This window comes from Battus philenor, unplaced genomic scaffold, assembly GCF_028537555.1.
Source record: "Battus philenor isolate CCGP_79_NKW_IND1 unplaced genomic scaffold, ilBatPhil1.0.hap1 SCAF_5, whole genome shotgun sequence".
In the NCBI taxonomy this organism is placed as follows: Eukaryota; Metazoa; Arthropoda; class Insecta; order Lepidoptera; family Papilionidae; genus Battus; species Battus philenor.
Genome location: NW_027181715.1, coordinates 16,437,883 through 16,450,606, shown reverse-complemented (window position 1 = coordinate 16,450,606; position 12,724 = coordinate 16,437,883). Strand labels below are relative to the sequence as shown.

Below are 12,724 nucleotides of genomic sequence, written 5' to 3'. Positions count from 1 at the left end.
AGAAAACATTTTTATATAGGTTGAAAATCGCATAAGACGCTTTGTTATTTCGACCTGAATTTTTATTAAATGTACGCATAAAAGTTCCATAAAAAATCTATTTATTTTTTATTACATCTATAAAACATTTAGGAAACACAAATCTGTAACAAAGCAATTATAGTAACATATATAACACAGTTCGCAAAAACTTTTCAGGGAGGCTTTGCACAATTAAGTAACAAATTTTAAACACATATATATATATAAATATATGTGTTTACAGATATGTACTAGCTGATCCCGCTAACGTTGTTTTGCAAAAAAAATTAAGGGTTGATCGTAGAGGGGTGAAATTTTAGGGTTGTATGTATTTTTGTATGCTGTATCATAATAAAATAAAAACCAAAAAATTTGTCTAAAAAATAAAAAATAAAAATTAGGGGTGGACCACCCTTACCACTTAGGGGTATGGAAAATAGATAGTAGCCGATTATCAGACATACTGAATACGTATATAAAATTTGGTAAAAATCAGTCAAGCCGTTTCAGAGGAGTTCAAGTTCGAACACCGTGACACGAGAATTTTATATATTAGATATATATATATATATATTATACGAACAGTAAAATAAACTATCTGTGCACTTATACGTTTTCACAGCTTATGAATCGTTTATTATTTGTGATGTTTGCATTGTACTCCAGTAACCACTAGAGTCAACAAATCCCTCAAAAGCCTTCAGGGTCGTCAAGCGAAAACAAATATACATTTGCCGGCGTGAATCAGTCGAGAACAGTTAGAGAGGCTTTTCACTTTTTGAGACGCCCCCCGTCCACGGCGCGGCACACTGACCGCGAAACCTTCTTTCAAAGTCAAGTACCAACTTCGTGTTCAGCCACGTTCCGGCTAAGTTAAACGCCACTTAACACGAATGTCTAGTTAGCCCGCGCTAAAAACCCCAAAAATAATCGCAACCAATTTTTTTATTTTATTTATTTCACAGCCGCGTTAACCCGCGAAGTGGTACCAACGTTACGGACCACTATCGTCGACGTGTGAAATTAATTCTCTTTTAGACAATGGTTAATAAATTTTTTTTATTGGAATTGTGAAAGTATAGCTTCGTTATGGATTTACTAAAAATCAATTTAGCGCGGCTAATATTTCATTGCTTGTGATCAGTACTAGCTCAGCGGTAGAGGAGTGAGACATACGATCGCAGTTCGCGGGTTCGATTAGCGTCCTCTGTATACAATAATACCACACTGTGATAGTCAACCTGCCTGGCGATTGTGGTATATATCCCTCCATGGATATCTGTGGGGGACACTTATGCCATACAGTAGGCTTTTATGGGCTGAAGCAACGACATATATTCTATAACAGGGCTTCTTAAACTTTTGTCGTTCACGACGACACAAAAGAAAAATATATTAATATTTTTTGATGATTTACTTATAAGGTAGCAATATACTATATACACATGAAAATATATAGATTTAGAATTCGTTTTGTAACTTGTAAATATTATAAAATTAAATTTATTATAGTTTCAAACATAAAAGTGAATTCTTACCGTCTCAATACGCTCGAATATTTTCAAGTAGTAGTAAAATGGTATTTATAAATATTTGACATTAAAATCTCCCGACCCCAGAATTTTGTTTCGCGACCCCATTCGAGGTCGCGACCCACAGTTTAAGAAGTCCTGTTCTATAACAATATATATAAAAACGAATTCAGAAAGACGTAGAAGTTATAATGGTTCCTGAATGGTGAACGCTTTCACATGTTTTGTTAAAAAAAAATTAAATTAATCTACTTAATCAAGTATATAATAATATTTATTCCATATTTATTAATATCATACCGGAAATATGGGTTTGTAAGTATTGTAACATCACTATAAAAAATACCAAAAAAATCAATCCACCTATCATAATTGGTTTTGATACTTGATCGTATTACTCGTTCCACTTGTCGTTCTGATTCATATAAAAAGTAATCAAGTTTTCACCAATATAATAAAGATTTTGTAAATTTATTACAGAGAGCAAGAAACGTTGCAAAAGTTTGACTAGAAATCGACGGCCCGAAGGTCTGCGTTGCACGACAATAAACATTCGCAAATCATATTTTATTTTTCCTCTAAACTTTACTATAACGAGTGGTGACACCAAAAAATTTATAGTATACCGAATATTAAACTAATTCATCATTATCATCAACATTGCAGCTGTTGCAGCATAAAAGCCTTATCACAAAATTTGCAACGACAACGAAAATTTACAACCTATCGTTAGTCCACTTAATAGAGAGCCTGCCAGTTTACTTAGAGCATCCTTATTTAGGTGAGATGTTCACAACTAGACAAAGGTCTCCATTTTCCGAAAAACCTTAACAAGGTCACCAGGCCACCTTGTGAGTGGATGCACCACGCTGCATTACCAGCACATACTTCTCACTTAAAAACCTTCAGGCTTCAAAAGCTATCTGTTCTGCCTGCACACTGCCTCTTTTACTTGATAAATGCCCACTCAAATCATAGGTTAAATACTAAGGTGATTAGAACAATAATTAAAAGTATCTTTATTTAAGTAGATATAGGCGAAATAACTTAAGTTCACGACATATATACATTTAGATAAGTGACTATATCAGATAGGCCAGTTACACATCCTTTGAATACAGATGAAATTCAAAAACAGAATTTTGGAATTAAAAAGTAAATACAAAAAAGTGTCAATGCTGTCAAAGTGTAAGTCAATTCCAAATTTAAAATGTAAATAGAGATTTAAGCAGTCATTTACAAGCGCTTTTAAATCGTCGATTATTTTATCATTATAAGCAGTAAACTACCACCTACTCGAAAAGCAGATCTTCTAAGAGCCGGAATCTAAACAGTTGCTCATTTAAATGAAATTTATTAATTATATCAATCAAGTAAATGAGTCAACAAACGAATATTCACACATTTCGATCAAATAAACACTATTGAGTTCTATACTAAGTTTTATTTAAGGTCTAAAATGTCATGTGGTACTTTATTATATACGTACAGATCTATGAAGGATCTACTGTTATTTTATCAGCCGATAGACGCCAACTGCAAGACAAAGCCTTCGCCTAGGATGTTGGTTAAAGTACTTGAAGTGATTATATCTATATCTAATACATAAAATTCTCGTGGCACGGTGTTCGAACTTGAACTCCTCCGAAACGGCTTGACCGATTTTTACCAAATTTCATATGCGTATTCAGTATGTCTGAGAATCGGCTACTATCTATTTTCCATACCCCTAAGTGATAAGGGTGGTCCACCCCTAAATTTTATTTTTAATTTTTTAGACAATTTTTTTGGTTTTTATTTTATTATGATACAGCATACAAAAATACATAAAAACCTAAATTTTCACCCCTCTACGATCAACCTTTATCTTACATTTGTTAATTAAAAACTTTAATTTTTTTTCGAAAACAACGTTTGGGGGATCAGCTAGTATATATATATTTAGGTTTAACATTTGTTGCTTAATTGTTCAAAGCCACCCTGAAAAGTTTTTGCACAGTGTTATGTATGTTACTATTATTGCTTTGTTAGTTTTGTGTTTGCTAAATGTTTTATAGATGTAATAAAAAATAAATAGATAGAAAAAATAAATAGACAGCTAGTTATTTATATATTCATCTTTTAACTGGTATGTATCAAATGCTTTCTTATTGCATCATGAATGGGTGAGCTGTCGGCATCCGCATGTATAAGGATGCTGTGCGTAAAACTGGGTCGTATACGAAACGCGACCTAATACGTTGGGTAAACCCCATTATGTTGACTTTGAAATTTATACTCTATTCATTGGGAATAAATTTTAAAATAATCTATCGTAAATATTTTAAACTTTAATATGAATTATACGTATGTATGTCGTGTAGAAACGAAACGGAAATGAAATCTCACAGACATTTTTCCAAAAATACAATTGTTATACAGAATGTTGGTATGTTAAGGTGTGATCCTTAGTAAGGATATATTAATCATATTACTTTCCCAGAAGAATCGTGTACAGTGATCACATGTGTACGTCTTTACATAATGTAAGAGAAGCTTAATTTGGAGAATCAAAAATTATATGTAGTTTACCAATAAATGCAACCTTCAACTTAAATCTCTAGGTTCTAAACGCACCACAGCAAGAACTCACAAACTCAGCCGAGAATTTTTAAATCCATAAAACTCTAGTTAAACCAAATCATTTATAGGATTTACTATCGCTTGCAATTCATTGACACTGTTAAAAGATTCGTATATTCTTTATTACAAGTACATAAATCAACATAATATGTCGGCATTGTTGTCGTAGGAAGTTACCACCGACTAAGAAGGCTTTCTGCCAAAAGCCGGCTAGAAACTTAATAGTTGCTCTTTACAAATATAGTTTTATAAAGAGCGAGCGACAATAATTAGCTTCCTGAATGAGCATCAACATTTAATTCCACGCATTAACATCAGTATAGTACTCTTGCATACAATAATATGTATATGTTTTAATCTCTCCAGTAGCAGATTTAAAATTAACTGTGGATTTTATTATACATACGTATACTTCGTGTCATAAATGATTTTTTTTAAAGTAAACAAGGAGTAAACAGCTTATTTAAATTTCTTGTATTAACACCGTGTCTATTATTGTTTTGAAATATTTTTAAAACGTTTTTACGGACAAACAAAACATTTTTTGATATCATTAAGTATGAATAACCTCACCACTAAAGCCTTTCACTTGAAAAAATTAAAACATAAAACAATATCGAAATGCATAGATAGTTTTATATCTTTATTAAAACGTCTTGCTTTGTTGCTAAGCATATTTGGGTTAAAATTTTCGAAAGCTAACTTCGTTTACTAAATTTAAAAAATTTCTTTTTTCGAAAATTTAAAAAAAGAAAATTATTCATATCGATACTGCGTTGTTTTGCTTTCTTTTTAATAACTTATTCATTGACATCATTATTCGAACGATGGATACGTGGTTTCTGCCGCTACACCTGTCGGCAGAGCTCTTTGATAGTTCATCAATCTCTATTCACTTCGGCATACGTAATTTAGCACATCTTGTTATTGAACCGTTAAATATTTACTATGTAACCCACATAGCATAGAAATTATAATATTTAATTAGGGGATGTCTTTCAAATTTTGTCAAACCATATGTCACATCTCTTAATGACATCAAACTGAGTCTGCATTCTATTCGAATTTTAAATATCTCAAATGTGTGAAGATGAACACATTACCAAACCGTGTTATTTCTTATAGTTATTTACCGTGTCTAAACCTTTAACAGACAACCTATATTTTGCTAGTTTTTTACCTATATATAGAAACTTTTTTATGCATTATCTGAGATCTTAATAAAGATATACATTGCCTATATATAGTTTTATTTACATGATGAAATCGAGTGTTATGGAACAAAATTTGTTTCTAAAAACATTCATGTAAAGGTTAAAGATAAAACTTATTGAAAAAAAACCAAGTCAAGTGCCATCAACACAGATAAATCTGGTCTCGGAGACCTGACGTTGGTCCGCGGAGATGCCCGCCCCGGCGCTTGCGTACCAAAAGTCGATTGGGGTCAGCGATCCGGTCCCGTTAGCCCGGGAGCCAAACCTGTTCGACGCGGCAATTCGGCAGGACCCGCTCCACTCAACATGGCGTCCACAACAACGATTGTTATACCACAAGATGTTACACAAGTTAAATTGACTTGTGTTTTTTATTATAAGAGTTTTCCAACAATTACTTTGTTTTTAATCACTAAATAAAATTTATATCACATGTATATCATTTAAGTTTTTATTATACCACAAAAGATAAAGTTAAAAATGTACGAAAACTTCTTATGTAATTTTTGCATAGTAAAGGATTTGTTAATAATAACACTGTTATTATCAACTTAACAAAACAAATAAATTATCATCATTCCATTTAAATTATTATTGTTTTGCATAGAACAAAGACAATTATGTAAAATTTAAAAGAAAATTTATTAGATTTTTTTTTCTAATTAAAATATAATTTGAATTAATACCGTTATATTTATAATACATCACCAAGATAAATGTAATAGTTTAAAAAAATAATACTGAACAGATGTTCACACCAACAATCACTTATTGATTATTCAATTAAAAGCTTAAGACAAAATTTAACTAAACCATTGACATATTTCGATTTTGAGTTTTAAAAGCTAAAATCGATTTTATTATCTCTATTGACATTATCTTATATATATCTTGTTTAATATATATTGACTACCAGCTGTCCAAATATATTGTACAGAAGTTAATTACTGGCCATTTACATTTCGAAAGAAATAATAAATAGTAAATAAAACTAACAAAATCACAGCAACCACTTTATGGTTAGATTAAAAAAAAAATCGATAAATACTGACAGATGCAACTGTCATTCGACAACGTGAACTTGCAGCGCGATTGAACTGTCAATCGTGCGAAGTTCACAGCGAACTGTCTAATGCGCAATGTTTATTTTTTTAATATAAGTACGTCCTGACAAGTATTAGGCAAGTTACAAAAAATATGAATAAAGTTCATATGGTACGTTTTCAAGTTAGGTGTAACCAAAGCAAATAGTGATTATATATAAGCATATATATTTATATACCTTAATGATCTCATATTAAAAATTAATTAAAACATGCTATTTATTATTGTTTATATTAATTAGATAATATTTTAATTATTTATTCAATTTCTTTACAGGTAGATACCGGATCACATTGGCGTATTCGTGAATGTGTGAGTATATAATAGAATCTGTAAAAGAATATCGGTAAATTTTTCAAAAAAATTATAATCTTGATTCACTTTATTGAACATTATTTGTTTCTTATAACTGGAAATATTTATAAGACCATAATTGTATACATTCTTAGCATGTCGAATAGAAGTAAAGTTTTTACTTATATCTTGTTTGTACTTTACCTTGTTCATTTAGAGAAAAAAAGATAAGTTTATCTATCTCCGCCATTTTTATCCAGAAAATTATGAAAAAAATTGACAAGGTGTATTTTAATTCTTAGATTGCAAATTCCAGTATAAAACACTACGATTTTTATTTTATTCGGTGAAGGCGATATCTATATTCGACGTTATTGAAATACATACCTTAGTACGAGAGCATTGTTGAAAGCATTGAAAGACAGTCTATGCTCACTAAGAATCCTATAAAAAATAGATCTGATGTCTCTAATGATTTGATCAGAATGTAATTGTGTATGTTTTTATATGAAATTGAAAGTTTCTTTAGAACTAAGTCGAAAAAACTTTTATTAGCAAGAGATAGATGTTTGAATTTACAATGCGATTGGTTTAGAAACAGAGGTGTTGCATTCACTATTTTTGGAATTTTTTTTCTCTATATTTTAAAATGGTTGGTGGTTTTTCAAGGCTTGCTTGAGTTTTTAGCTTAGCTTCAAATATGTAGGTAATTTAAATAAAAATCGCAATCTATTTACGTATAATTATAATTATTTTTTACAACTATAATGATACAGATGGTAACGGTATCAAACATCGAAACGTTTATTAACATGGCACTAACTAACAAAGCGGGAACAGAGAGCCGCTAGACCGTCGGACCGTGACACGCAGAAACAAACTCAACAGATTATACGCAAATACAACGAGATGATTGACCCGCCTTGTGACGTCACACTATGACGTCATCCATGCCTAGTTCATGTACTTCTAGTTACTTTACTAGATGTTTGAGTAAAGCATGTGATGTCTAAATACGCCATCGAGTGGATTAGGATGCTAAGGTTAAGTTACAGGTTCAATTTAAGTTAAAACATTCAGGCTAAACTATGTCTTGAGTTAAGTAACTTAAGAAGACTCTGTGTTTGGCATTAATCGGTGTAACATAACTCCTGAAGATGCCCTGTGGAGGGGTGAAACACGTGTTGAGTAATTTGGCGGTGGCGGTTGTGTGATTCGCATTGTTTGCCGCATACGCATTTATCGGCGGGCTGGCGGGCGGTGCATTTTATTGCATGACTACCACTGCATGTGCGGAAGTGGCTAAATATTGGTCCTTTTCTTGCTTAGGATAGATTTCCGCGAGGTAACGCCTGATTCCATTAAATATCTCTTAAGTTCTCTTTACCAGTTTGACTGTCGACAGAAAGGCTCCGCTGGTTGGAAGCCGTTTAAATTTTTTTGTCTTTTCATCTGTTTTTTAAACAAAAATATAGTAGTTTTTTAATTTAAAAAAAATATCACGCCTTTGAACGGAAACGGGATCTGAGATAAAATTTTGAGTTATACTTTTCAGGAAAATAAGCTTTATGCTTTATTAAAAAACGTCTGCTTAAATAGGACCTTATAAGGAGGTTAGGACTCAACAATTTTTTCCTATACCTGTGAAAAATTTTGAATGACGTTCTTATATTTATAATCTCCTATAAATTTGAACCGTTCCTGTAATTTTCTGAAAATAATCTCTTTTTAATTCTGGTAAAAGATAAGAAGATATAGTAAGCTCTCAGATATACAGTAAATACTATATATAACTAAAACTTAAACAGGTCTCATCTGTAAACAAAGAGCACTGTGGTGTTTTGATACTTTTATACATATATAACTAAAACAAACTAAAATACTTAAACTTCGTAGAACTCAATAATTTCATGTTACTGCATTAGATTGCATCGTAGAGTGTTCGTAGACACACATCATTGCATTTTGTCTGGCGTAGCATCGAATATTTCAATAATATTAAAACTACCATACATTGATCTTATACTGTATTAAGTAAAAGTAAGTTATGTTTCATAAGTGATAATAAAAGAAAAGTTTTATGCTTACATTTAAAATGAAGGATGTTATTACAGGCAAGTTAAATTTGATTAAAGTTTTTTTACTTTCTGTAAAATTCAATTGTTCTTTCGGTCTTCACATGACGTATACGAGCGAATAGTGTAAGTAACCATAAGTGGATAATAAAATAATTTATAAAAATAGGGCCACACGCATGTCGTAATAGCTCTTCTATTTGATTCTAGATTTTATCAAACTACTAGACTCTGTGTTTGGCACTAATCGATGTAAGATAACTCCTGAAGATGCCCCGTGGAGGGGTGAAACACGTGTTGAGTAATTTGGCGGTGGCGGTTGTGTGATTTGCATTGTTTGCCGCATACGCATTTATCAGCGGGCTGGCGGGCGGTGCACTTTGTTGCACGACTACCACTGCATGTGCGGAAGTGGCAAAATATTGGTCCTTTTCTTACTTTGGATGGACTTCCGCAAGGTAACGCCTGATTCCATTAAATATATATCAAACTAGTAAGACTAAACTTATTCTGGGATTCATCTCTGGATATACTGAAGTTATCAATATGAATGATCCAGAATGATAGCGAGCAGTAGTAGTTCAGCGATTGAGGACTGTGACGCGATCGCCGATCTCTGGTTCAATTCAATATATATGTGCACACACATATATATATGCATATATATACATATACATATATTTAATTATGTATCTATATATATATATATATATATATATGTACATATAATAATTATTACGTCACAAAACTATTAGAGATAGACTCAGTAATAAGTCATCCAGAAATTATAAGAAGTTCTACTAAATTCTTAACAATATATTTTCTAACAAATTTATAAACATATAACATTGTGAAACGTTTCGTATTCACAGTGGAAACAACAACAATTCTTCATTGAGGTTAAAACACACGGTGTACGTGCGTAAATGCACGACCGATCCCAAAATTGTTCAAGAAATTCGTTGAAGTCGTTTATAAGGTGCAACTAAAACGGGTCAATCGTCGGAGAGACACTTAGCGAGATGATATTCACGGGTACTTTGTATTTATATTTTGTTCACCAAATGTATATTTTCTCGGTACAATTAACCTGTTAAATTTTGAAATTTTGGGAAAAACAAAAGGCGACATGCTTCTGGACACGTATGCATTTTTAAGGCAATAGGCTTCGCTATGCACCAAAATATAACCTGACCACGGCCTTCCCGATACGTGCTTTCCATTCCAGAAACCAGTGACCATCTATTAGCCATTAGTTTTGTGCACTATATAGCCTGTTCACTGCCATTTTTAACCAATCCACTAAGATGTCGATTACCATCGTGGACTTGTAAAGATAATAATAGAAAAGGCATCCATGACAATGGAATATATCCGATATGTATTTAACATTAAAATACAAAGTAATGATTATGAATATGCCATAAAATATCTCAGTGCTGTGATCAAAAAGTAAGGTAAATTTGTTTATAAAATGTAAATTCTTTATTTATTCTACCAAATCTATTTCATCTCCTTTAAAGTAATTATCGTTCGATAAAACGCACTTATGCCAAGGCTTTTTCCAGTCCTGGAAACAGTCGAAATAGTTTTTTTTCGGCATAATCTTCAAGACCTTCTCTGATACAGTTTTTATTTTCGCAACTGTGTTAAAATAGTGTATCCGTATTTTCCTTTTGATAAGTCAAATTATTGACGTTTTTTTTTCCAAAAAATTGAGCTATTTTGACACCAATAGAAACATGTGTAGCTCGGAGATAATTAAACATTTTGATAAATAGACGCTTCGCAAATGTTATAGACAGCGTTACCAACTTAGGAAAAAAATACCTACTTTCTTTATTTACTTCTAGACCACGGAGTACATAAAAAAGAAACTTATAAAAAAGAAAAGGTTTTATAAAAAATTGACATTGAGTTCTACTGTAGAACTTTTCAATCAATATACTATAATTATATAAATAAATACTATATGCATATAAAAATACATACGGTACATATACCGAGATTACATTTTTTTACTTTTTATCTATTTATTCCGGCTAATCTCTGAAATGGCTGCACCGATTTTGACATTACTTATACTGGCAGCTAGCTGATGCAATAAGGAGCAACTTAAGTTACTTTTATTTCACAAAAATTCTAAATACAAAGCTAAAAAGGTGGATAAATTAATTTTTTTTTATCAATTCCACCCGAACGAAGCCGAGAGCAAAGTAAATATGTATAAATAAAAAATAAAAATAACATCTCTTAATGTTACTAGGTGCATTTTTCATCTCGATTAGTAAGTATAGAAATAAATATGTACATTTTATAAACGGGACAGTTGAATGAAAATATGGTCACACCAGTTTAACAAGAATTATGATACAGCACTTAACGTTATCGCATTGAAACGTTGAAGTCTTTTGAATAGGAACGAGAGAAACTTACAAACCTTCGATTCGCACACCGGATCAACTATCAGCGTAATTGTTTTATTTTGCGAATACACACTGCGAGCGATTAACAAAAGGATATTGTTTTTTTTTTTTAAAAAGACTAGCTTAATGTTTTTTAAATTGTTATAATGGCTGATAAATCTATAAGCAGCCATTATTATTATGCTTTATTTTAAGTTCTGTTTAAGTTATTTAATAATTATGAAATTTTAAGTTGAATAATCGAAAAAATAGTGATAAAAGTTAACAGCTATATATTCGCGATGAGACTAGCTGTAGTAACGTTCGCGGGCATAGGGTCTATGACCCTATTTGACAGGTCCATTGGTCGTCCATAACGGTTGCCTCGTATAATGGAGCGCTAGCGAAATAGCAGAGCCGAAAAATTCGCTTGAAAACCGTTACGCGATTCACGCCGGACTTAATTTTAGAATTACACGTATAAATTTTTTTAATAACCGCTACACCTTTTTTTCATCTTCTAAATTTAAAAATCATATTAACATAAAATTCTTGCAATAATTCAAAAGATATTAATATGTATAGCTATGTATGCTGTATTAAAAATATTTGGGAAAGTAATTCCAAAAATAATTCATGAAACTAAATTTGTTAAGGGTTCTTATTGATTAAGATGCATTTTGAATAACGGCTCCAGCTAAGGTTCCTGAAGTAATCTACGAGTTTAGTTAATATAAAGATCTAAGAGCAAAAGAACCCAGTAAAAATTGAAAGAGAAAAAGGTAATAACATGTAATAAATAAAATTAGTGATAATACTGTGAGATACTAATATACGAAATCAGTAAATAAATACACAAATTTAAAACAGTGAAAATAGCAATTCAAGAGAAACGGTAAAGGATAAGGATCAAGGAATGAAAGGTAAAGGAGTAGATAAGAATGGAAAACATTGTGACGGATAAAAGAAGAATTAATGAGAGATACTGAAAAGGACATAAGAGTGAGATAATAAAAAAACAATTGTAATTAAATGATTAAGTAAAAAGTCACTGTGAACCCAAGAAAGGGGTTGTTGAAGTGCCCAATAGTGGGCAACATATAATAAATGCTTAACATCATGTGTTAATCATTAAAAATATAAAGGAATGTATTTGTTTATTCTAAAAAAGCACGTTAAAAAATCCAACTCGGATAGACAGCATTCGGGTAACTCCGAAATATCTCCAAAATATTGTAATTACTGAAGACGAAGGTCCTTGAATAAAGTGTGATGAAATACAGATAAGAGACGTGATTGCTTACGACAAGCTTCATATAACGACTCAAAGTCATCTTGACAGCATTGGAGAGGGCTGTGGTTAGAGTTAGAGAGAGGTACGCAGGAGAACCAAGAGCACTGACGTACCACGAAGAATATGATCCGAAGTGGCGGTAGGGGGAACACATCACTCGTGA

The 12,724-nt window shown here is 31.7% G+C and overlaps 1 protein-coding gene across 4 annotated transcripts in view; it reads left to right on the top strand.

The window, feature by feature from the left end:
- The window catches only part of ich (zinc finger protein ichor), a 58,768-nt gene that overhangs the window by 21,458 nt on the left and 24,586 nt on the right, over positions 1 to 12,724 (top strand). The window contains exon 3 of one of the 4 annotated variants that reach the window (XR_011108842.1): positions 6,770 to 6,936. The exons of 2 other annotated variants lie outside the window; for them this stretch is intronic. The gene's annotated coding sequence lies outside the window, so the exon portion shown is untranslated. Of the gene's footprint in view, positions 1 to 6,769; positions 6,937 to 12,724 lie in introns of those variants that run through there. One more of the 4 variants, XM_068772522.1, reaches the window with a different exon arrangement.